General features: G+C 40.7%; 1 protein-coding gene and 1 long non-coding RNA gene across 9 annotated transcripts in view; one reads left to right on the top strand and one right to left on the bottom strand.

Annotated features, from left to right (window-relative positions):
* Nucleotides 1–23,583, bottom strand: part of BABAM2 (BRISC and BRCA1 A complex member 2) — a 626,549-nt gene that overhangs the window by 89,771 nt on the left and 513,195 nt on the right. The window lies entirely within an intron of this gene.
* The window catches only part of LOC143677024 (uncharacterized), a 156,949-nt gene continuing 144,364 nt past the window's right edge, over nucleotides 10,999–23,583 (top strand). For all 5 annotated transcript variants that reach the window (XR_013172347.1, XR_013172345.1, XR_013172346.1 and 2 more), the window contains exon 1: nucleotides 10,999–11,109. This is a non-coding gene — a long non-coding RNA (uncharacterized LOC143677024). The remainder of the gene's footprint in view (nucleotides 11,110–23,583) is intronic.

Here is a 23,583-nt window from a genome sequence, read left to right as displayed (position 1 = left end):
GAAATTATAAATTCAACTACAAATCTTTATATATGGCTGATATGAGGTAAACATGCTAATTCTAAAATAATATTATACTTTTTATAGATTTGGCTTGGGATGAATTCTAATACATACCATGGGGTTCCTTATTTTAATCACTTAAACAATTCTGATTTGCTCTTCAAATACATTCATTTATATAAAAATGTGATTTGAATCTAAATAAAGTAAGCAAGTTTTGAAAAACAATGCAGTTTTGGTTTTATTGAATTATCAAATAGTCATCTTCTTTTTTGTTGCTAAACAGCCTACAACAAAACAATGGTACATTTTTTCTGTGGCAAATCTGCTCAGAAACTGAGTGGCTACTACTCTGATAGAGTTGTCTCTTAATAATGAAGTTACAATGCATAAAAACTAGTCTGAAGAAGTGAATTTTCCTTTGGCTTCAAACAAAATAAGTGTCACCAGAAACTGAGCTCTTTGAAACCAAAATCACTGTTCTCTGGATTTAATGTAATGTCAAAATGAGTGATTGGACAGATACATATAGATATAGATAGGTAAATGGATGAAGACAAATACAAAAAGAACATGTATAAACTTTAATCATTAAAAACAAAATAAAAAATAAGAATAAGAAACTCATCATCCACTAGGCCAAATAAACCCTGCCACGTCCCTCTGCATCTATTATACAGATGTAATACATATGACAATAATAGCACAAATGAGGAGAAAAAGAAGCAAAATTATTGTATTTTACTGTAATTAAATCACTATTAACCTGAAGTGAATTAAGTTAAAAATACTTTCTACAGGGGGTGCAAAGGCAGTGGTAGAGTTCTTGCCTGTCATGCAGGAGACATGGGTTCAATCCCTGGCCCATGTATTCCACCCAACACCCCTGCCAAAAAAATTCAACAAATGGTACTTAAATAACAGGTAGACACATGGAAAAAGAATGAACGTGACCCCCACCATACAGCATACCAAAAAAAGTAGCAAAACCTTTCTATAATCCCTAAAACAAAGCATTAAGCAAAACAAACAAACAAACAAACAAACAATCTAGATAAAATCAAAAGAGAGGGTGGGCCACAGTGGCTCAGCAGGCAGAGTTCTTGCCTGCCATGCCAGAGACTGGGGTTCATTTCCTGGTGCTGCCCATGTAAATTAAAAAAAAAGAGAGAAGCAGAGAGAGAGAGAGAAATGAAAGTGGTATATTACAATCAATTGTTTACTACAAAATAAGACAGTAAAAGGGGAACACACAGAAATGAGACTATAGAAAACAAATATCAAAATGCCAAAACTAAATCTAACTATATGAATAATTACATTAACTCTCAATGGTTTAAACCCTCCAATAAAATGGCAAAGACTTAAAATGGATACAAAAGCAAAACCCAGCTGTATGTTATCTATAAGAGACACACTTTAGAATTAAAGATTTAAAATAAAGGTTGCAAGCAATAGGGTAGAAGAAGATATACCCTACGAATATTGAACATGAGATCTTAAATGGCTATATTAATGCCATATAAAATAGACTTCAAGACAAGAAATATTAGACAGGGGGACATTTCATAATGATTAAAGGGTGAAAAAAATCAGGAGCTATAACAATTATAAATGTATATGCACTTAACAAAAATATATATAATAAAAGGAGAAATAGACAATTCAACAATTGTCATTGAAGATTTCAATATATTTCTCAGTAATTTATAGATAGACAATATGCTAGGTCATAAAACAAGTCACAATAAGGCTTCATTTCAGAAACCCAAAAGAGTAAACCAAATCCAAACTAAGTAAAAGGGAGAAAAAGTAAAGATAAGAAACCCAAAGTAAGTAAAAGGGAGAAAAAATAAATGAAATAGAAACAAGAATCATTTTTTAAAATCAATGAAACCAACAGTTGATTCTATGGTAAAATCAATGAAATTGAGATAATTTGCCACTACAATGATTAAAAAAGAGGGGGAGAGGAGAGAAGACAAAGATACACATATAGAAATTAGGAATAACAGAAGGGACATCACCTCAGACCTTAAATAAATTAAAAGGTTCTATAAACAACTTTATGCTAACAAAATAGACATGTTAGATGACATGGACAAATTCTTAGGAAGATATAAATACCAAAACTCACTCAAGAAAAATATAGAAATTCTGAATAGACTCACTAAAATGTAAAGGAATCAAATTTTCCTTTGAGAAGATGTCACTGAAATTGGTAAAAAGATGACCTAAGAATTGGTCCCTCCACTGAAGAAACCAAACAATGACGGAATCAACTTTATTGGAATGCTGGATTCTAATCTAGTATTTAGAACAACCAGGGGGGTATCTAATGAAGAAAGAAGCTGTGAAAATTTGGTCAGAGAGTGTTGTAGTACTTATTCTCACTCCCTGTCTTGACAGGGCACAGCAATTGTGTTCCTGGTACAGCCTGCTGGTGCCAGGGGATAGAGGTGGTGGCAATATGGACTTTGTTTAAAAAATTGTGGATGTGTGCTTTGACCTGTCTGGTGGTACTCTGAGGTACCAGTGCAGAGGCTTCCCTTTGTACTCTCCTCCTCCATGCTCCAGGCTCTTTCCAGGCTGTGTCTGTCAGAAGAATATTAACACATATACTCCTCATGATTTCCTGAGGCAAGGGACAACAGACAAACTGAGCAGCAGATGGACCCAAAAAGTGTGGATAGGAGGAGGTGTTAGAGAAGGATCATTAGGGAAATAAGGGCTTTGAAGAGGGTGGCAGTTTGGAGCTATGTACCCCAGAAAAACATGTCCTTAAACTTAATCCATACCTATGGGTGGTAGGTAGGACATTTTTATGAGGTTACTTCAGTTAATGTGTGGCTCTACCCAACCAGAATGGGTCTTTTTTAAGTAGAATGAAATTCAGACAGAGATAGAGAAAGCCATAGGAAGCAAAAAGTTGAAGGTCAATAGAATCATGAAGAGAAGGAAGAGGCAGCCAGAATAGGCTGCCATGTATACTGCCATGTGACAGAGGAGCTTAGGACCAAGGATCTCTGGCAGCCAGCCCCAAAATGACAGTCTCCAGAAAGAAAATATCACTTTGGTAATGCCTTGATTTGGGCTACTCCTAGCTTCAAAATCATGAACCAATAAATTCCTATTGTTTAAACCAGCCCATTACATGGAATTTGCTTTAGCAACAAGAGAACTAAAACAAAGGGTGTCTCATGTGGGATGTACATGTTCAGTAAAGATGTGAGAGGATCCTAGATTTATACCTCTAGCCAATCCTTGGACTCTGCACAAGCAAAAAGTAAAGACTGGGTGAGCAATGAAGAAGTGCCCAAGCTGAAAACCAACTTGCAAAGGCTAGGTAGGAAAGGTTTTTTCCCCTTCCCTTTTTAGCTCCAGCAACTTAAATCTCTGTCAAGTCACTGGCTGACTGCTGAGATAATGGAACAGAGATTTAAGTGACCACACATGACAAGGAATACAGTCTCTGCAGAATACAGTCTCTGCAGAAAGCTTGAAAAAGTCACTGAACAAATGGATAGCTGCAGCCCTGTAAGAACAAAACCAGCAAATCCTGGGGAGGAGGGTAAAATCTGATTTCCAGAGTTACCAAATTGCAACTGTTTTCAACAAGAAATTACAAGGCATAAAAAGAAACAGGAAAATATGCCCAGACATTGGATTTACTAGATAAAGACTTTAAATCAACTGTCTTGAATATGCTCAAGGAATCAAAAGAAACTATGAACAAAGAAATAAAAGAAACAAGGACAGTGATTATGAACAATCAGAGAATATCTATAAACAGATAGAAATTATAGAAAAGGACCAAATAGAAACTCCAGGGCTGAAAAGTACAATAGCTGAAAAGAAAAAAATCACTAGAAGGTTTTGAGAACAGATTTGAGCAGGCAGAAGAAAAAAATCACCAAATATGAAGGTAGGAGAGTTGAAATTATCTATTTGGAACAGAAAGAAAAAACAATGAAAAATAAATAAAGCCTAGGGATCTGTGGGACAATATCAAGCATGCCAACATACACTAACGAGAGTCCAAGAAGGAGAGGGAGAAGGAGGGAGAGAGGCAAGGGTGAGGGAGGGAAGGAGAGAGAGAGAGAAGGGGGTAGAAAGTATATTTGAGGAAATAATGGTCAAAAACTTCCCCCTAAAGACATGAATTTACACATTCAAAAAGCTCAACCAACTCCACATAGAATACACTCAAAGAGAACCACAATAAGAAATATTATATGTAAACTGATGAAAAGTAAAGACAAAGAGAGAATCTTGAAAGCAGCAGCAGTCACTTGTCTAAAATCAGGGCTCCTCAATAAGATTAATAGCTGATTTTCATCAGAAATCTTGGAGGCCAGAAGGCAGTGGGATGACATACTTAAAGTGTCATAAGCAAAAATATTATCAAACAAGAATTCTATTTCCAGAAAAATTCTTGTTCAAAGCTGAAAAAGAAATTAAGACATTTCCAGATAAACAAAATCTGAAAGAGTTCAAAAAGAAATTAAGACATTTCCAGATAAACAAAATCTGAAAGAGTTCATTACTAAAAAAAACCTGTCCTGCAAGAATTACTAAAGGGAATCCTTCAGGTCAAAATGAAATGACACTGGACAGTAAATCAAAATTATATGAAGAAATAAAGGTCACTGGTAAAGGTAACTATACAGGTAAATATAAAAGCCAGTATTACTATATTTTTGGTTTGTAACTCCTATTTTTGATTTTCATATGACATTATAAATCTATGTGAATGGGCACATAATAAAAAAAGATGAAATTTGTGATGACAACAACATAAAGGTGGGCTAAAATGTAGCCATATAGAAGCACAATTTTTACAGGCTATTGAGGCTAAGCTGATATCAATTCAAAAAAGATTGTCATAAATTTAGAATGTTAATTGTAATCAAAGTAACCACTAAAAAATAGCTAAAATATATACAAAAAAGGAAATGAGGAGGGAATCAAAATAATACTAGAAAAAATCAATGCAAGAGAAGATAGTACTGGAAGAATTTAGGAACAACAAAGATACGAAACTTTTAGAAAACAAATAGCAAAATGGCAAAAGTAACAATAAGAAGCAAGTGCTTTCTCAATCATTTTAAATGTAAATGTTTTTACTTTAAATGTGCATATATTAAATGCAATAAAAACAACAGAGAAATTTACAGCTGTAAATGCTTATATTAAAAATGAAGCTCTCAAATCAATAACCTAGGTGCATAACTTGAGAGTAGTCTAAAATGAAAGCTAGCAGAAAGATGGAAATAAGATTAGCTTGAAGATAAACAAAATAATAGAGAAAATCAATGAAATCAAAAGGTGGTTCTTTCAGCTTAACTGAACACCATAAGTACATGGAACCTTGAGCAGGACATGAGATTTTGTTGGTTTGTCCAGAGTGATGCCCCAATAAATCCCAGAGTGATTTGAACAGTGAATAAAAAAGTATTTGCAATGGTGAGAAAGGGGGAAAATTCAACTTCCCCAAGTTGAATGCTTGATATTCTCACAAGCAGTGTGGAAAACCAGAGCTATAGGCTGAGTCCCCAATCTTGCAGTTTGTTCATATGAAACTTAACCCCACAAAGAATAGGTCAAACCTACTTAAAATTAGGCCTAAGAGTCATCCCCAAGAGACCCTCTTCTGTTGCTCAGATGTGGCCGCTCTCTCCAGCCAACACAACAAGCAAACTCACCACCCTCCCCCTGTCTACGTGGGACATGACTCCCAGGGGTGTGGACCTTCCTAGCAACGTGGGACAGAAATCCTAGAATGAGCTGAGACTCAGCATCAAGGGATTGAGAAAACCTTCTCGACCAAACAGGGGAAGAGTGAAATGAGACAAAATAAAGTGTCAATGGCTGAGAGATTCCAAACAGAGTCAAGAGGTTATCCTGGAGGTTATTCTTACGCATTAAATAGATATCACCTTGTTAGTCAAGATGTAATGGAGAGGCTGGAGGGAACTGCCTGAAAACGTAGAGCTGTGTTCCAGTAGCCATGTTTCTTGAAGATGACTGTATAATGATAGAGCTTTCACAATGTGACTGTGTGATTGTGAAAACCTTGTGTCTGATGCTCCTTTTATCTATCTTATCAACAGACAACTAAAACATATGTAATAAAAATAAATAATAGGGGGAACAAATGTTAAAAATAAATTTAGATTGAAATGCTAGTGATCAATGAAAGGGAGGCGCAAGAGGTATGGTATATATGAACTTTTTTTTCTGTTTCTTTTTTATTTCTTTTTCTGAATAGATGCAAATGTTCTAAGAAATGATCATGATGATGAATATGCAACTATGTGATGATATTGTGAATTACTGATTATATATGTAGAACAGGATGATAAAAAAAAAAGTGGTTCTTTGTAAAGAGCAACAAAATCGACAACTTTAGCTAGACTGAACAAGAAAAAAAGAAAGAAGACTTGAAACCTTCCAGGCCTTCAGGTCTCAGCTCAGTCTCTGACCTTCTCAGGGTGCCTTCTCAATTATTCCAGTTTAACTGAACTCTCTCTTTGTCTGAACTCCAGGAGTACTAATGGCTATAGCACTTAACCACAGTCAGTGATTGGCATAACTAAGGATTTTGTTCCTCCAGGTTACTGCCATTTTTTCTACATCAAAGATGTCTATTTGTGCCAGTCTGAAAGGATTATGCACCCTAGAAAAGCCTTGTTTTAATCTTGATCCATCTCACAGAGGCAGCCATTTCTTTTAATCCCTACTCAGCAACATAGGTTGGAAACTTGATTAAATTATCTCCATGGAGATGTGACTGACCCAATTGTGGGCACTAACCTTTGATTAGAGGGAGGTGTGCTGCCACCCATTCCAGATGGGTCTTGATTACTTTACTGGAATCCTTTAAAAGAGGAAATATTTGGAGAGAGCTGCAGATTCACAAGAGATGAGAGAGCCATGAGAGCCCACATAGCCAGAGACCTTTGGAGATGAAGAAGGAAAATGCCCCCAGTAGAGCTTCATGAAACAGGAAGCCTGGAGAGAAAGCTAGCAAATTTCACTGTGTTCACCATGTGCTTTTCTCGTTGAAAGAGAAACCCTGAAAGTCAGTGGCCTTCTTGAACCATCTTTCCCTGGATGCCTTAGATCAGACATATCTATAGCCTTGCTTTAATTTAGACATTTTCATGGCTTTAGAACTGTAAACATGCAACTTAATAAATTCCCCCTTTTAAAAGTCATTGTGTTTCTGGTATATTGCATTCCAGCAGCTAGAAAACTAGAACACCACTTCACTACTGGATCATTTCTATCAATGTACAACTATGCTATATTATTCCCTTTAAAAATAAAATCTTCCTTGCTAGAATCCATTAGCAAAGCGTGCCATGGGAGAGGGAGGAGAGGAGTGGAACATATAGTTAACAAAGAAATCTTTCTTGACTGATTTATATGCCATATTATGTATTTGTGAAGGGTCTGTTTCTCTCAATTGGAATGTAAACCCCATAAAGGGAGGTACTTTTTCTGTCTGGTATACTGCTGAATCCTCAGCATTTAGAACAATACCTGCCATATTAAATATTTGTGGAATATGTGAATAAATGAATCTCCTGCTAGCCATTTTTCAGTTCCCTTCCATATTCAAACTTCTAAAGAAAACTTTTTCCACGTGCTGTCTCCATTTCCATACTTCCACTAACTTTCTCTTTCTAAAATAAGTTTTAAATTTTTCATTCAGTTTTGAACCCACTCCCGTTTGTCTTCAGCATTCACCACTTCATTGAGGGAAATTTTGTCAAGATTCCAGGTCTCTTCCTGAAACACTCTCCTTTCTCAGCTTCTGTGACCAAATATTCTCCCAATTTTCTTCAATTCCATTTGATCTTTCTCAGCTTCCTTTGCAAGGTTTTCCTCCTCTGTTGAACTTGCAGATATTTAACTGTCTCTGGGCTTGATCCAGGCCGGGGACCAGAAGGTAGGAGAGAACACAGGATATTTATTCTCCCAACTCCTTCTATGCAGGGTGACAGGGAGCAACATACATAATATGGCAGATAAATCAGTCAAGAAAGATTTGTTTGTTTGTTAACTATATGTTCCACTCCTCCTCCTCCCTCTCCTGTAGCACACTTTGCATTTCTCTACCAAAGGCCTCCCCAGCTGCTGTCAGCTACAGCATTCATTTATTTCAGGTTCTGGAAACCACACCCTCCTCTTGTCCATGCAAGCCTAGGGATGGTAATGATTCCCCACTTTTGGTTTTTCTTAAATCTACCCATGCCCTGAGCACAGATCTTCCATTGAACTCAACCAAGTTACCTGCATGATGTGCCATCTGTTTTCTGACGGGACTCTAACCTAGGATAAAGTACAAACTTCTTGCCTTGGTTTGGAAAATACATTAGTTGGCTACTAAACATCAATTTTCTCCTTCTCACTCAAGGTAATAGTGAAATTTTTAGTGGATGTTTGCTGCTCCAGTTAAAGAACTGTATTTCCCAGCCCTTCCTAACTCACATGTTGTCACTACATGAACTAAGTTCTGGAACAATGAGATATAACCAGAGTGGTGAATGGGACTTCTGGGTAGTGTACTTTTCTTCCATCTTTCTTCTATTCTGCTGCTTGGATTGCAGATGTGATGGCTGGAGCTCCAACAGCTCTCTGGAAATGTGAGCAAGAAGACCACACCCCAGGGATGGTGGCATGTGAAGCTGAAAAGAACTTGGGTCCTGGATGACTCTAGATATGCTATTCTAGCCCTTGACTGCCTACCTTTGGAATTCCATGGGAATTCCATGGGAGAGAAACAAACTCCTATTTTGCTTAAACCACTATTTTTAAAGTATGTATTACTATTCAATGCTCACAGATACACACAACCTATGAGGTGCTATCTGATCTGGCCCGACTTTCTTCTTAACCTCATCTTGTTTGACTCTCCCCTAGCTCACTATACTCCAGCCACATAGGCCCATGCAAAACTCTTTTTGTTTGCACAAGCTGATTCTTTTCTCTAGAATCTCCTCCCCTGGCTCTCTGAATGGCTGTTTATTAAGGTCTTAGCTGAAATGTCACCTCCTATGAGAGGACTCCCATGGGCTTCCAAAGACAGACTCCCTCTTAGTGTCAATGACAGCCCTCAGCTTTATTTCATCCTGGCATTTGTCAGCATTTGAAATGTACATATTTGTGAGTTTATTTCATTATTGTCTGCCTCCCTAATTAGATTTCAGTAGGGAGGGTCAGCTTCTCTCTGTCTAACACATATCATTACTTTATAGTAGGTAAGTTTGTGAAACACTTGCTTACCATTGTACTTTACTTTTATCTGACTTTCTGCCTCATCAATTAGACCAGAGGTTGTAAACTTTTTCTGTAAAGGGTCAGACTGCAAATATTTTAGACTTTTCAGTTCGAATCCTATCTCTGCTATGTATTTTTCTTTCTTTTCTTTTTATCTTTTTAACAACCCTTTAAAAATGTAAAACTATTCTTAGTTCCAGGCTGTGGGGAGAATTTGGTCCATGGGCTATAGTTTGCAAACCCTTGTGCTAGACCACAAATGTCAAACCTGAGTTCCTTATTTTCATCCCCATATCTAGGGTATGTAGTAGGATCACAGTAGGAGATATAAAAGTGGTGTATGGGGCCAATGCACTGCAAGCTGATGTTAGTCTCCATGTGTTCACCACGACTAACCTCACATAACACACCAATGAGACCCACCCATCAACTGTGGTTGTGGTGGCATATGTACTTCACCTACATAAATAATTGGCACTATAGCCCCAAGAAAAGAGATCCCATGGTAGAGGAGCTTTCCCCCTTGCACCTAATAGAGGAGTGTTTTCTCCCCTTGTAGAGCCTTCTGTAAGGCAGGATGCAAGTTTGTGATGAGTTAGTGACAAACTTATAATACATTTGTGTAAAGAGTCATTTTAGGCTGCAAAGTCAAGCAAATAAAAGTTGGAGATTTCTAGACTTCCTTAAAGGAAGGGATAAAAAAAACAGTTATGAGGTGTATTGAAGGGCAGGTCATCCTGGTGGTTCATGCCATTCTAGCAGACACAGAGGCACTTTATTGTACAGCCAACTTTGTAAATGATACTTGCCCAGGCTTCATCTCTGCCCCAATGAATGAGGAAACTTTTTTTTTTTGGTCTCTTTTTCAGTGGTTACTGAGGCTGTCCTGGCACCAGCTCAAATCTCATGCTTCATCATTTTGCCTTTTTTCCAACTTGTCGAGGATGTGCTGGAACTCATGGTCAGATTGATTTCCCCATTGACTGGGGTGGTAGATAACGGGTCTGCAACTGAGCTCAGTTTTTTGCTGGCCACAGCTTAGATCTTGTGGTGCTTTTTGGCTTTATTGCCAGCTACAATCCAGGACCATAATTTCAAGGCCCAGGACTACTGGTATGGTAATGACAGTGGACAGGTGCCCATCCACCAGTGCCCATCCCCATGCTGGCTGTGACTAGAGCCCCATCAATGGCATCTACAAAATCGATGCCATAGTGGTGATTTCCGTACAGGGTGGCCTGCATCTCTTGCTTGTTCTCTAGCATTTCAGTTGGCATGTATGTTGTAGCTGGTAGAGATGATCTTTCAAGGCGGGCTGAGTGCAGGTCTCAGTGCACAATGCAAGGTACAATGGGTTGCCTTATCTCACATGACTAGTATGCAGCCCTACACTGCAAGTTCAATAGGAGATGCCTTGTCTGGGAAGAGAGGCACAAGTAAGAAATGAGTTTGGGTGCTTTGTTCTTAGGATATAAGAGTGCGTATTTTTCTTAACAAGAATGCCACAAGTAGGAACCTGCCATGTGCAGGTTTCTTGAATCTCTAAGGAAAAACATATGCTCCAACTACTCCAGCTAGAATCACTCAGGGATGACCCCTGCTAGTGCACCTAGTTGGAGCCTGTCACTGCCTCTAGTGATCAGCATCACTAGGCTGTGGTGAGATTGATGACACGGACCTTTGTGAGACCATCTATAACATCATAATCAAAGTAGAGACACACAGTGTTGATGCAGGTCTCTAGGTATTCCCCTGCAATACAACTGGGACCTGGACAATCAGATTGGGCATGTCAAACACACTCCAAGCTCCATTCAGGTATGCCTTTGAGGCAGAAGCAACACGTAGAGACCAAGTGGGGTCTTCAGAAGCCAAGTGTTGATGAGAGGTGCTATCCAGACTTCCACATAGTTGTGGTGACTGCATACTGGGCTGCGGTGGGTTTGTCACCTGTCTGATTTTTAGGCTCCCCCTCTGACCTCATCACCACCATACAGACCTTGGTGACTGCATCATGGTCTACCACATTTGTGACCCAGTTGTACCCATGTCAAAGGTTCCAGTCATGCTATCACTAGCCTTTGGCACTCACATTCTATCTCAGGTATAGATGTAGATCTTTTCAGTGTAGTCAATCATTATTGTCCTTACAGCAGACATCAGGTCCATACATGCTCATTTTCTAATTAACTCGAATACCAAGAAGGTTGGAAGTCTGTGATTGTCAAGACATTTTCGAGTATCATCTCTAACTTGCTTGCTGTACTGTCCTGGAGGCACCTGAATTCAGGGTGCTTGACTAGAACTGTGTTGGAGTTGCCTAGCAAATGGTACCCAAGCCAGATTTCTGCCAGAGCTGTGGAAGGGACCCATCTGCAACACTAGGCATGCTGTTGATCTGATTGAGGTGTCCATTAAGTGTTTTTGCAGCTGTGAAGTTCACAGGGTGGTTGCCCTCATAAGTTCCTTCATGAAGCCATTGCCCATGGGTCCCACTGTCAAGCCTGAATAAGGTGAGCAGGCCCTCTAAAAGCCTGACTTCTTGGTCAGCCAGGATGATAAGTGTTATCAGATCAGTTACTTTACTCATGCTCCAGGCAAGAGTCACCCCTCAATTTTTGATAAAATCTTTCAATTGCATGAAGCTCAAAAGACCTGAGGAAAGGTCAGAGGTATGGTTGATGCCATGAGTGCCCTGCTGTGAGAGTGTCTCCTGTGGCCCAGTGCTGCCCTGGGCAGGTAACAAGGTGGGGACCAACTAGCAGACTGGCTGCCTGGCTGGCACTAGCTGGCTGGAGACCCCATTACATCTCTGAACATTTATCAGTGTGTGAAACATAGTTGTGTCTATGGATACACAAGCCTTTAGCTTTAACAGGGATGCAAAATACCAGATGTACCAGGAAGTCACACAGCTAACCAAGCCCAGCATTCAGGTCCAAACAGGGACAGTGGGGGCTTTCAAAACCCAGGTCCTCAACATGTTTCGAAGGTACCGGCTGTCTAATATTGCATCTGACCAGCTGATACAGTCGTTAAACAGCCAATCAGTGCAGTTCTGACAGAAAACAAGTGAATTTTGGCATATGGTGTGCAAAGATAGGTTGTAGTATATCAGCACAGGACCATCTTGCTACTGCCAATCCTTTGATGCTGTCACTGTATTACTTCCATGTATACTGCCAGGTTTTCAGTCTCTTGGTAGAAATACGGGTCCTGCTGAATGCAGATCAGGCCTGGGTGGCCTTCAACAACCCATATGATCAGAGGGAATATGAGTGAATTTGTAGCAAGTTTGGAGTCTCCCCATGTACTTACTGGCATATTAAGTCCTGAAACCAAGGTCTGGGGCAGGTGCATAACTACTAAAACAACAATAGATATCGATCACCTTGTGGCAGACAGGGTTACAATCCAACATGTGTGTCTTTCACAAAAGAGACAACAAATGAGGTCCTACATGTAGGCACTGTCAAGTGAGACTCTTTGAATGCGGATAGTGCTTGGAGCACCTTTGTCCTTGATAAAGCATAAGGATTCACACAGTCATGGATTATGCGGCTAAATGAAAGTATCAGGATCTACATGTGGGCAATCCTAGGGGAACAAGCTCAGACATGAACACATTTTCTTGGGGCTGGGACTGTTTGACACCCAGAAGTAATTCTTGGCCAATGTGGAAGAAGCCATCAAGTAGTTCTTGGCCAATGTGGAAGAAGTCATCTTTTCCACAGTAGACCTCTCTTGAGTAATCAAGCACTATCAACACGTGTTGCAGTATGCCAGCTCCAAGATGGACTCTGTCTTTGGAGTTAGGCTTTATGTGGTTCCAAGCAACATGTTGCTACCTACTGGCCAGGTGGTTCGGTGTAACGACCAGCTCATTATCATACCTGAAAGCCAAAGTATCAGTGTGAATGCCATACTAATGTTTTAGAGGCCCCATCAAGTGAGGAATCCAGAGTAATGACAACTACAGTGATGATTTCTGGTGATATGTCTGGAGGAATGGATCAGATAGAGCCACAAAAACTATCTGCCGGGGCAGGCCACAGTGACTCAGCAGGCAGAGTTCTTGCCTGCCATGCTGGAGACCTGGGTTCAATTCCTGGTGTCTGCATATTTAAAAAAAAAAAAAAATCTGCCAGTGACATTATGCTCTCCAATCTAAGCGCAGTGACTGAGAAACGTGAAGATGATAAAACTGCCTTTATAGTCATCGGCCTACTCACACTTTGGTTTCTTCATTGATGCTGCCAGCAATCAATTGCAGCCTTCACTAGGAGAAGTCCTCTGACTGTGTGGCCAGCCATTTCTGTAAGAATGGTAAGAAGCCAAGAAACAAGGAAGCCAATGATTCCTGGAAAAGCTGCAGCTGCCTTCCCAGCCAGTGTGGCACGAGCACTTCTAAGGGCCTTCAGGTGTTCCCCAGCCACTCCTTGAGGGAGCCCCCTTATCTTGACACTGTTGGAGGAGGAGGAGGTAGAGTTGGTTATTTAATTTGCTGTGAGGATAGATGTAATCACGATTCTCTGCTCCTGAAAGAAGGTGTGGATGTGCTAGGCAAGCATCACATCCTCACTGAGGATCTTGTCCCTCATTAAGGATCTGGTCTCTTGGATTCAGTTCTATTTGTGGAGAGTACTTCAGGTGGGTGGCTCATGCATCTTCTAGGTTGCACAAGCGCTATATAACAGAAAATGGTGAATTTATCCACCTCTTCTGGCTTGCAGCTTTCTCTTTCTCAGGGCAATGTGCTCAACCAGTTTGGACAATTTGGCCAGGCTATTGGTCAGCTCACCTTAAACTGTCTACTTTGTTATGTCAAGTCCTTTGAGCTCTTGGAGATTTAGTGGAGGGTCCTGAGAATCTTTCCAATATTGGTATCTGTTAATGTGGTTTCATTCATGGACTGCATCTGAGGCTTCAGTTGTAACCTGTCCAGGTCTTGCAGTTCAGTACTCTCTGCCACAGCAGCTCTCCATCCGGCTTAGTGTTAGTTTCCTGGAGGTCTGTAGTTACCTTAAGTGGTAGCTGTTTATCCCAGCCCTTCTTGCAATTGGTAAATCCTAGCTCCTTGTGGATAACAGTATACTGATCAGCAACTGATGTTTAAGGAGCTTGCTGGTACAAAGATTTATGAGATTCATTCCAGGGAAGACCCTCAACCACAGTTGCTAGAGATTGTCAAGCTTGAATCCTGAATAACCTTGGGTAGTAGTTGGCCATCTTCTGTCAAGGTATTGTAGCCTTCTTTTGCCAAGGTGTTGTAACAGTCACTGACAGCTGGCTGTACCTGCTCTTGTAATGATGTAGTGGTTCTAGCAGTGGGGTCAATAGTAGGCTCTACTGTGGGGCCATTAAGTGCCACCTACATTGACAGATGAGTCAGTAAAGTTAGTTTCTTTAACTGAGTTGGTATCAAGCCTCTGTGGACTTGCTGAATTCACTTAACTCAAGGTATGCCATTATGCTTTTGTGTTTTGAAGAATCAGTGGTCAGTTTGATATAGTATACACACCATGGCTTCCAGCCAATATGGTCACAAGCTTAACCAATATCATTGCCTCTAGGGTCCTGGGGTAGAACCAGAACCAGCAGCTTCTGGTCTGGTTCCACAATGTTGGTACCTATTACATCATTATCCTTGGGATTGTCTGCCTGGTACTTACAATCTGCACTTAACTGATGGCAACAGAATTGTGGTTCAGGACCTCAGTCAGGCTGTGGTGATGATGACAACAATTAAGATCAGCAGCAATAAGGTCAAAAGTGTTGACAACTTGGACATCTCCTACCACTGTAAATGAACTTTGGGAAACCTCTGAGGAGAGGACTAATGGCCTCTATCAGGGGACTTAAACCTCTATGGGCAAAAACATCACTAAGTTATGATTCATAGCTGGAGATGCTACAACAAACAGTGTAACAGACAATGCATTTCCCAGTGCCTCTGGGAACCACTTCTCCATCCTGATCAATTTTGAGTTGCTGGAGAGTCATATGCCCTTCTACCAGAGCACCCTCAGCGACAGGCTCCAGCATGAGCTAACTTTCAACAACTATGGCTGAACAATGCCACTGATGACAGAAATGCCAGATATACTATTGACAACATCAGTCTGGAGTATGACATGGTCACTCAGCTGAAACCAGCCCAACTGATTTGCCACCGGTATGCAAATCAGTTGGGCTGACCTGTACAATAGAGTCTTGAGGTACCATAAAATTGCAGCCAACAAAAGTGACACTCTATAGAACATCAACATAAACATACTAGCTTGCAGCATGAAGGGAATTCTGATGCTGTTTGAGGCCCCCGCTGCAGCCTTTGCTTGGGATACAGAGGCCTTCCATAACCTAAGGTAGAGGTGAGCTTTGAAGGAGCCCTCACCTACAATTAGCTATACTCTCAGGGTATGCACACCAACCAGGATAGGGACAAGGTAAAAAAGTTCTTTGCAGCTTTTCCCAGTAGCAAAAGACATCCTGAGGTGGCCATGGTTTCAAAAGACCTGGCAGATTTTTCCCTATTCCAGCTCCTCTCCAGCAATAGGTCTGTGGCTTGGCCTCAGGACAACTGATGATGACCAGCTCTATGGTAGTAGCTGCTGCATTGAAAACACCTCAGAGAGTGTCACCCCTGGATCACAAAAACTGCAGAGAACACCAGTGCTTTGAACATCTACCTGTATGTCATTATAGACAACCAGCTCAGCGCTGAAAATGCCCACTTGTTCAGTGCACTCTATTGATTCCCAAAGACCCACACTCAGTCATCATCTGTGGCCAGACTTGCTATGGAAAAACAGTATTCCTTTTTGACTTGCTAGAGAGTCCCTACTGAGGCACTGTCAAACATATTGTGATTCTCATGTATCCTACATGTGATACAAAACCTACCAAACGCACCCAGGGTTATGGGTTGACCCAGAGGTCTACATAGTCAACCTGGATGTGTAGCGCCTTATTATTTCCGACCCTTGTATAGTTGTTTTGTGGGTGATTCCACTTACATAGTATTGTGATTAATCAACTGCTCAGTCATAAAGGCCCTGACAAAAAAAAAAGCAAAAATAAAAACAAAAAGAACATGCTCTCAGAGTCGGCTTCCTCTGGTCACCACGCACAGCAAAGTTTTTGGATATTAATACAATAGTACAATTCAGTCTTCAAGGACCCGTGCAAACAGACATGGTGAATAGACTGTTTCACTATAAGACTGCGACTTTTGAGGACTGCCTTCTAGAGAAAGACACGATTCCCTCATGGGAAGAGTGGGCCACAGTCTCCCAGCTGCAGGCAGAGACAAAGCCTAGCAAGGTGCTGATGAACAGTGATCATCCCACTGCATATAACGTGCTGGAACATGTGGGATATACTCTTACTAATCACACAGATCCTAGTTCTGGTTATCTTCACATGGAGGGAATACAAATACCTTAGACTTAGATGGTAGATGGCTATCGTTGCCAATAGAGTGGCAAGACTCATTTGTCTTGACTGCACAAATTTGGAAATGGAATGTAACAAGCCTACAGAAATGACGCTAGCAGAAACCACAGATATCATAGGGCCCATATTGGCAGAGCAATCAAGGATTGCCTTGACTGGACAGGAAATAGCGAAGTCCAAGGTGACAGAGCCAGTGGTGGGTGCCGTTGCAGGACCCAAATGACAGAGGCTAGCTGTGCTGGTCACTAGTGGGCAGACCAGACAGTATCTGGGAAAGCCCCTTACCACTGACCAGATCAATTTCACGGGTGATGAGTACACTGAGAAGATCTATACTTGCTATGAGAAGCAACTTGGTGCAGACTGACAAAGATTCTAGGGCAAGCCACACTGCAGCTATATGCAGTAGTTGCTGACATGGTTCTGCTGATACCCTCAGAAAATCAACCAAAGTTGGTTGTTGACCTTGACGCTGACCCATTTGTCGGGAATGCATTGAGTACTGCCATACACAAGCTGTACCACTGATACAGTGTGTGTCTTGCTCTAAATTCAGTAGCTTTGACCACCTCTAAGTATTGTCAGTTTGGACAAGCCTGCACATACACACACACAATACAAGACAAGGAGATCAGGGATGTGGGAAGAGACCCTGGAGATGGCAAAAGTGACTGTGTCACTGCAAGAGCTGGAGACACTGACTACTAAAGATGCCATGAAAAAGACCCTACACCAGTGACTGCACAGAGGGCTGGGACTACTACCAGAAAGACCAAGCAGGAAAAAATTCTGGCCAAATTTTGGAAGGTGAAAGCAGCTATCTCGTGCCCATCAGCTTTGCAAGATAAACCATGGGCTCTCTCCTCTACCCTTGAACCCCCATGCAGCCAGAGAAGACGAACAGAACATCAGTTGGCTGTGTGACTTGACAGAGTGAGCCACATCATGAGTGTCAGTGGACTGAACCCCTTGGATCATTGGGGGTCTTGGATTGGTGGGCACAATGTGGTTACTACAGTTGTGACAACACATTCTTATAAAACTGACTCTACCCTCCACCCACTGCTAAACAGCCTGCTGCTCCCAAGCAACTACAGCCATAGCCTAATCCTTTCTATATGGAAGAATCTTTCTTCATGCAGTGAGGACTGTTGTGGTAAGTAATGAAACATGTCTTCTTCAAGTACTAATGAAAAAATGCTATTCGATGTGCTAAACCTTAACATCATTGACTCTGGCCTGGCTATGGGCTACAGACAGCCATTGGCAGCTATCCCTAAGCTTGACTTTACATCCCATGTTGTAGGCATTGTGATTATTGATGTCGCCCTGTCCATAGCAATGAAAGACATGATCATTTAACAGGGCATCATGCCTTCAGATATCATGAACTAAAATTGGCTTGATTTCCACCCCAATCTAGATAGCAGAAAAAGAAATTTCAGGATTCCATTCCCCCAACAGAAATTATGAACAACAAGCAAAGACAGGTAGAAATATCTTTCTCAAAGTTCCTGAAAACAGTTAAAGGACTGCAGTAACAGGGTGAGCACCAAATCAAGAAAGAGGCTACTTAAAAGTGTTGGATCTCATGGGGCCCTGGGTGGCCCCTCCCCTACCCCTCATTGGCTCAGTGCAGAGCTGGCTAATGCTCCCAGTGTGGAGGGAGCAGAGTAACCTCCATACAAATACTAGGAGCATGAATGTCTGACCCAATCGGTCTGGTGATGGCCTGAGGTACTCACTATCCCAGAACTTGCCCTGCATGTAGAAAGCAGCTCATGGAGCTTTCCTAAAGACTGCTGTGGGAGAGCAGTGAGTCATCCCTGAGGCAAGGGATTCTTTGCTGTAGGACATATAGTGCAGTGCACGGACCATGAAGAAACTGTTTCCTAGGGAGTGGAGATACTTGAAACTGTGTGAACAGGGAATTCCTATGGCCACACATTTAGGCCCAAGACAAGATGTGTGTGTAGAAAGGATCAGGGATGTCCCTATGCTTTGGCCAGGAGCTATCCTACAAACTCATTGTATGGATAAGTCCTGAAGGAGAGCACTCCCACAGGTCAATCTGCAAACACTGGGAATAGTGTTTCTTTCTTTCTTTTGTTAGCTCCCGGCATTCAAGGACTGCTGTGTCAAAACACTAACAGGACAAAAGCTTAAAGAGCAGATGCTTCTGAGTCTAAATTCCAATAATAACACATTAAAATATCAAAATGTCCAGGTTTCAGCAAAAGGCTACAAAACATACAAAGAAACAGAAAATAATGGTCCAGGCAAATGAGAAAATTAAATATTAGAAACCTTCAATGAAGAGTACAAGACCTGGGACATTCCAGATACAAACTTTTAAAAATTAGTCCTGAATATGCTAAAAATTTGTACAAAGAACTAAAGCAAATCAGAAAAATGATAGATGAACACAAAGAGAATTTCAATAGAGAGATGAAAATTATGAAAAGAACCAAATAGATCTGAAGACCACAGTAAAAGAAATGAAAATTTCCCTAGAGGGGTTTATCAGCAGATTGGAGCTGGTAGAAGAAAAGAACTTGAAGACAGGACATTCAGTGTGAGGAGCTGAAAGAATTACAAAGTGAAGAAAAGTGAACAGAACATGAGGAACCTGTGGGACGCCATCAAATGTACCAATAAGTGCATTGCGGGAGTGCCAGAAGAAGAAAGAGAGAAAGGGACAAAGAGAATACTCAAAGAAATAATGGCTGAAAACTTCCTAAACTTAATAAAAGACATGAATATTCACATCCAAGATGCTCAATGAACTCCAAAAAGGATAAACCCAAACAGACCCATGCCATGACGTATTATAATTAAATGGACAAACGCCAAAGATAGAGAATTCTGAAAGCCACAAGAGAGAAGCAACCTGTACAAGAGAGACTCAATAAGATTAAATGCTGATGTCTCATCAGAAACCAGGGAGGCAAGAAGTCAGCGGGAAAACATATTTAAAGTTCTGAAAGCAAAAATTTCCAGTCAGGAATCCTATATCTGGCAAAACTATTTCAAAAATGAAGAAGAGATTAAGACATTTCCAGATAGACAAAAGCTGTTAATTACTACTACACAGGCCCTAAAAGAGATGCTAAAAAGAGTTCTGCAGGTAGAAGGACAATAGACAATAGATTGAAGCCACATAAAGAAATATACATCTCTGGTGAGATTAATAACATGGGTAAATATAAATGCCAGTACTATTGTACTTTTGGTTTGTAATTCCACTTTTTACTTCCTACAGAATCTAAAAACTCAACACATAAAATGTAATGAGAAGGTGGGCAATGGTGGCTCAATGGCAGAGTCCTGGCCTGCCATGCTGGAGACCTGGGTTCGGTTCCCGGTGCCCACCATGTAATAATAAATAAATAAATAAATAAATAAATAAATAAATAAATAAATGTAATGAGAGAGCAGTGGCTTGGGACTCATAATGTATAAACATGTAATTTGGGAAAAGAGCTACTTAAAGGGTGGGGGGATGGAGGGGTATAGGAACATATTTTGTGTATGCTATTGAAGTTAAGTTGGTATCAAAGCAAATGAGATTGTTATAGATTTAATATGTTAAAGTTAAGCCCCATGGTAACTACAAAGAAAACACTGAAAAATATGCAAGCTCATAGAGACAGAAATTAGAGTACAGGAGTGGAGGACAGGGGGCATGGGGAGTTAATGAACAATGGGGGTGGGTTCCATCTGGGGCAATGGGAAAGTTTTAGTAGCAGAAGTTGGTAAGAGTACTCCAATATTATGAATGTGTTTAATTCCACTGAATGGTTTGCCTGGAAGTAGTAGAGATGGGAAAGTTTACATTGTATATGTGGTCCCACAATAGAAAGAAAGAGGAAAGAAAGGAAGAGAGAATGAAAGGAAAGAGAGAAAGAAAGGAAAGAGAAAGAAAAAGTAAGTAAGTAAGAAACAAAGATAGAAAGGAAAGAAAAATAGAAAGAACAATGAAAGAGACAATGACAATTAAACGGAATACATGATCCTGGATGGGCTCTAGCAAGGGAAAAGAAAAGGCTCAAAGGAAAATTATTGGGAAACTTAATAAGTTGCAAAATAGACTGTAAGTTCTATATCAATGTTGAGCTTCTTGAACTTGATAACTGTACATAAGTGAATGTACACTTAGGAAACATACAGGGCAGTATTAAGTGTTCAAAGAGCATGGTGTACATAGCCTACATTATGTTCAGAAATGGACTGATAAATAGAGAGATAGACAGACTGTTTTAGTTTGCTAGCTGCCGGAATGCAACACACCAGAGACGGATTGGTTTTCAATAAAAGGGGATTTATTTCGCTAACGTATAGTTCTGCAGAAGAAAGGCAGTTAACTTTCAACTGAAGTTCTTTCTTACATGGGAAGGCACAGGCCTTCTCTCCAGGTCTCTTGGTTCCAACAACTTTCCCCAGGGTGATTCCTTCCTGCATCTCCAAAGGCCAGGGCTGAGCTGTGAGTGCTGAAATGAGGTATGCTGAGCTGCTTGGGCTGTGCTATGTTGAGCTCTCTCATTTAAGCACCAGCCAATTAAATCAAACATCATTCATTGCAGCAGGCATGCCTCCTAGCCGACTGCAGATGTAATGAGCAACAGATGAGATTCGTGTACCATTGGCTCATGTTCACAGCAACAGAACTAGGCACCTTCACCTGGCCAAGTTGACACCTGTACCTAAGTGCCACATGTCTACCCCTTGTCAACTTGGCAACTATGTGCATCACCTTAAACAATATTAAAGTGGCACAAATTCCCTTCTGGCTGTGGACTTGTGAATCTCAAAACAAGTTATCTGGTGCCAATATGTAAAGGAGGGACAGTCACAGGATCCATAGGGAGAAATTGGAAGGAAAACCTGCAGGGCAAACACCACTGGATTTCAAAGTCTGAAAATCATTTATCCTTCAACTTTAGAAAGTGGCAGTCCCACCCTTTCCAAGGGCCTATGCAGTGGCCCACCTCTTTCCAAATCAACCTTAGGGAAAGTTGTTAGAACCCAGAGGCCTGGAGAGAAGGCCAGCAGAGACCACTCTGTGCCTCTTCATCTAAGAAAGAACCTCAGTCGAAGGTTAGCTGCCTTTCCTCTGAAGAACTATATGTTAACTAAATAAATCCCCTTTTACAGAAAGCTAATCCGTCTCTGGTGTGTTGCATTCCGGCAGCTAGCAAACTAGAACAGATTTTGGGAAGAGAGTAGTGGTGCTACTGCTGCATTTTGCAAATACCAAACATGTTGGAACGGCTTTTTAAATGGATAAGGGGAAAATTCTGGAAGAGTTGTGAGAAGCTTGATAGAGAAGGCCTAGCATGCTTTGAAGAGACTGTTGGTAGAAATGTGGACTCTAAAGACACTTCTGATAAAGACTTAGACAGGAATGAGGCACGTGTTATTATAGACTGGAAGGAAAATAAGTCTTGTTTAAAAATGGCAGCTAATCTGGCAAAATTGACTAGTGGCTTTGGCTGGAATACTGATTTTAAAAGCCATGAACTTGGATAGTGAGCATAAGAAAACTCCAAATTAAATTTTGAAAGTGTAGCCTGGTTTCTCCTCACAGTTTATAGTGAAATGCGACAGGAGAGAGAGAAACTGAAAAATGAATTCTTTAGTTCAAAGAAACCAAAAATTGATATCCTGGAAAATTCTGTGCTTCCAGGAAGGGAGACCCCAGAGAATAGTGCTCCATGTGAAGATTTGACCAGATGTGGAACAAGTCACCCATTCCAGAGAAAGCCGGGATCAGACATGGAGTTATCCAGGAAGGATTTGTGGAAACTCCTTATGTCTGATGGGCATGATCCAAGGCTACTGCACAGAAAGCCAACAGGAGTGTTACGGGATCTGTATAAAGAGAACCACTGCCAGTATGTTGGAAGCAAACAACTTGTTCTGACTTTTACAGGTCCAGAGCAAATGGAGAAAATTTTGCCTTAGGACTGTCCATGTCTTTAACTAACTTTGATGAGACTTTATTCTGATTTTAACATTATATTAATCTTGTATTTGAAATGTTACTGGAATGGTTTAAGGGTCTCTGATATTGTTATGGAATGAATGTATTTTGTATACAGGGAAAACATGTCTTTTTTAGGGTCTAGAAGGTGGAATGTGCTGGTTTGAAATTATGTATGTACCCTAGAAAAGCCATGTTTTAATTCTAATCCCATTTTGTAAAGGCAGCCTTTTCTTCTAATCCCTATTCGGTATTGTATGTTTGAAACTGTAATTAGGTCATCTCCCTGGAGATGAGATTTAATCAAGAGTAGTTCTTAAACTGGATTAGCTAGAGGTGTGTCTCCATCCATTTGGTGGGTCTTGATAAGTTTCTGGAGTCCTATAAAAGAGGAAACATTTTGGAGAATGAAGGAGATTCGGAGAGAGCAGAGAATGCTGCAGCACCATGAAGCAGAGAGTCCATCAGCCAGCACTTTGGAGATGAAGAAGAAAAATGCCTTCTGGGGAGCTGCATAAAACAGGAAGCCAGGAGAAGAAGCTAGCAGATGACACCAAGCTCACCATGCACTCTTCCAGATGAGAGAGAAACCCTGAACTTCATCAGCCTTCTTGAACCAAGGTATCTTTCCCTGAATGGATGCCTTTGATTGGACATTTCTATAGACTTGTTTTAACTGGGACATTTTCTTGGCCTTAGAACTGTAAACTAGCAACTTATTAAATTCCCCTTTTATAGGCCATTTCATTTCTGGTATATTGCATTCCGGCAGCTAGAAAACTAGAACACAGATACAGAAAGATGGATATAGATTGAATATGCAAATGTGGCAAACTGTTAAAACTGGTTGATGT

The sequence above is a fragment of the Tamandua tetradactyla genome, chromosome 3, assembly GCF_023851605.1.
Source record: "Tamandua tetradactyla isolate mTamTet1 chromosome 3, mTamTet1.pri, whole genome shotgun sequence".
In the NCBI taxonomy this organism is placed as follows: domain Eukaryota; kingdom Metazoa; phylum Chordata; class Mammalia; order Pilosa; family Myrmecophagidae; genus Tamandua; species Tamandua tetradactyla.
The sequence above is the reverse complement of the archived record's forward strand: the minus strand, read 5'-3'. Positions and strand labels throughout refer to the sequence as shown.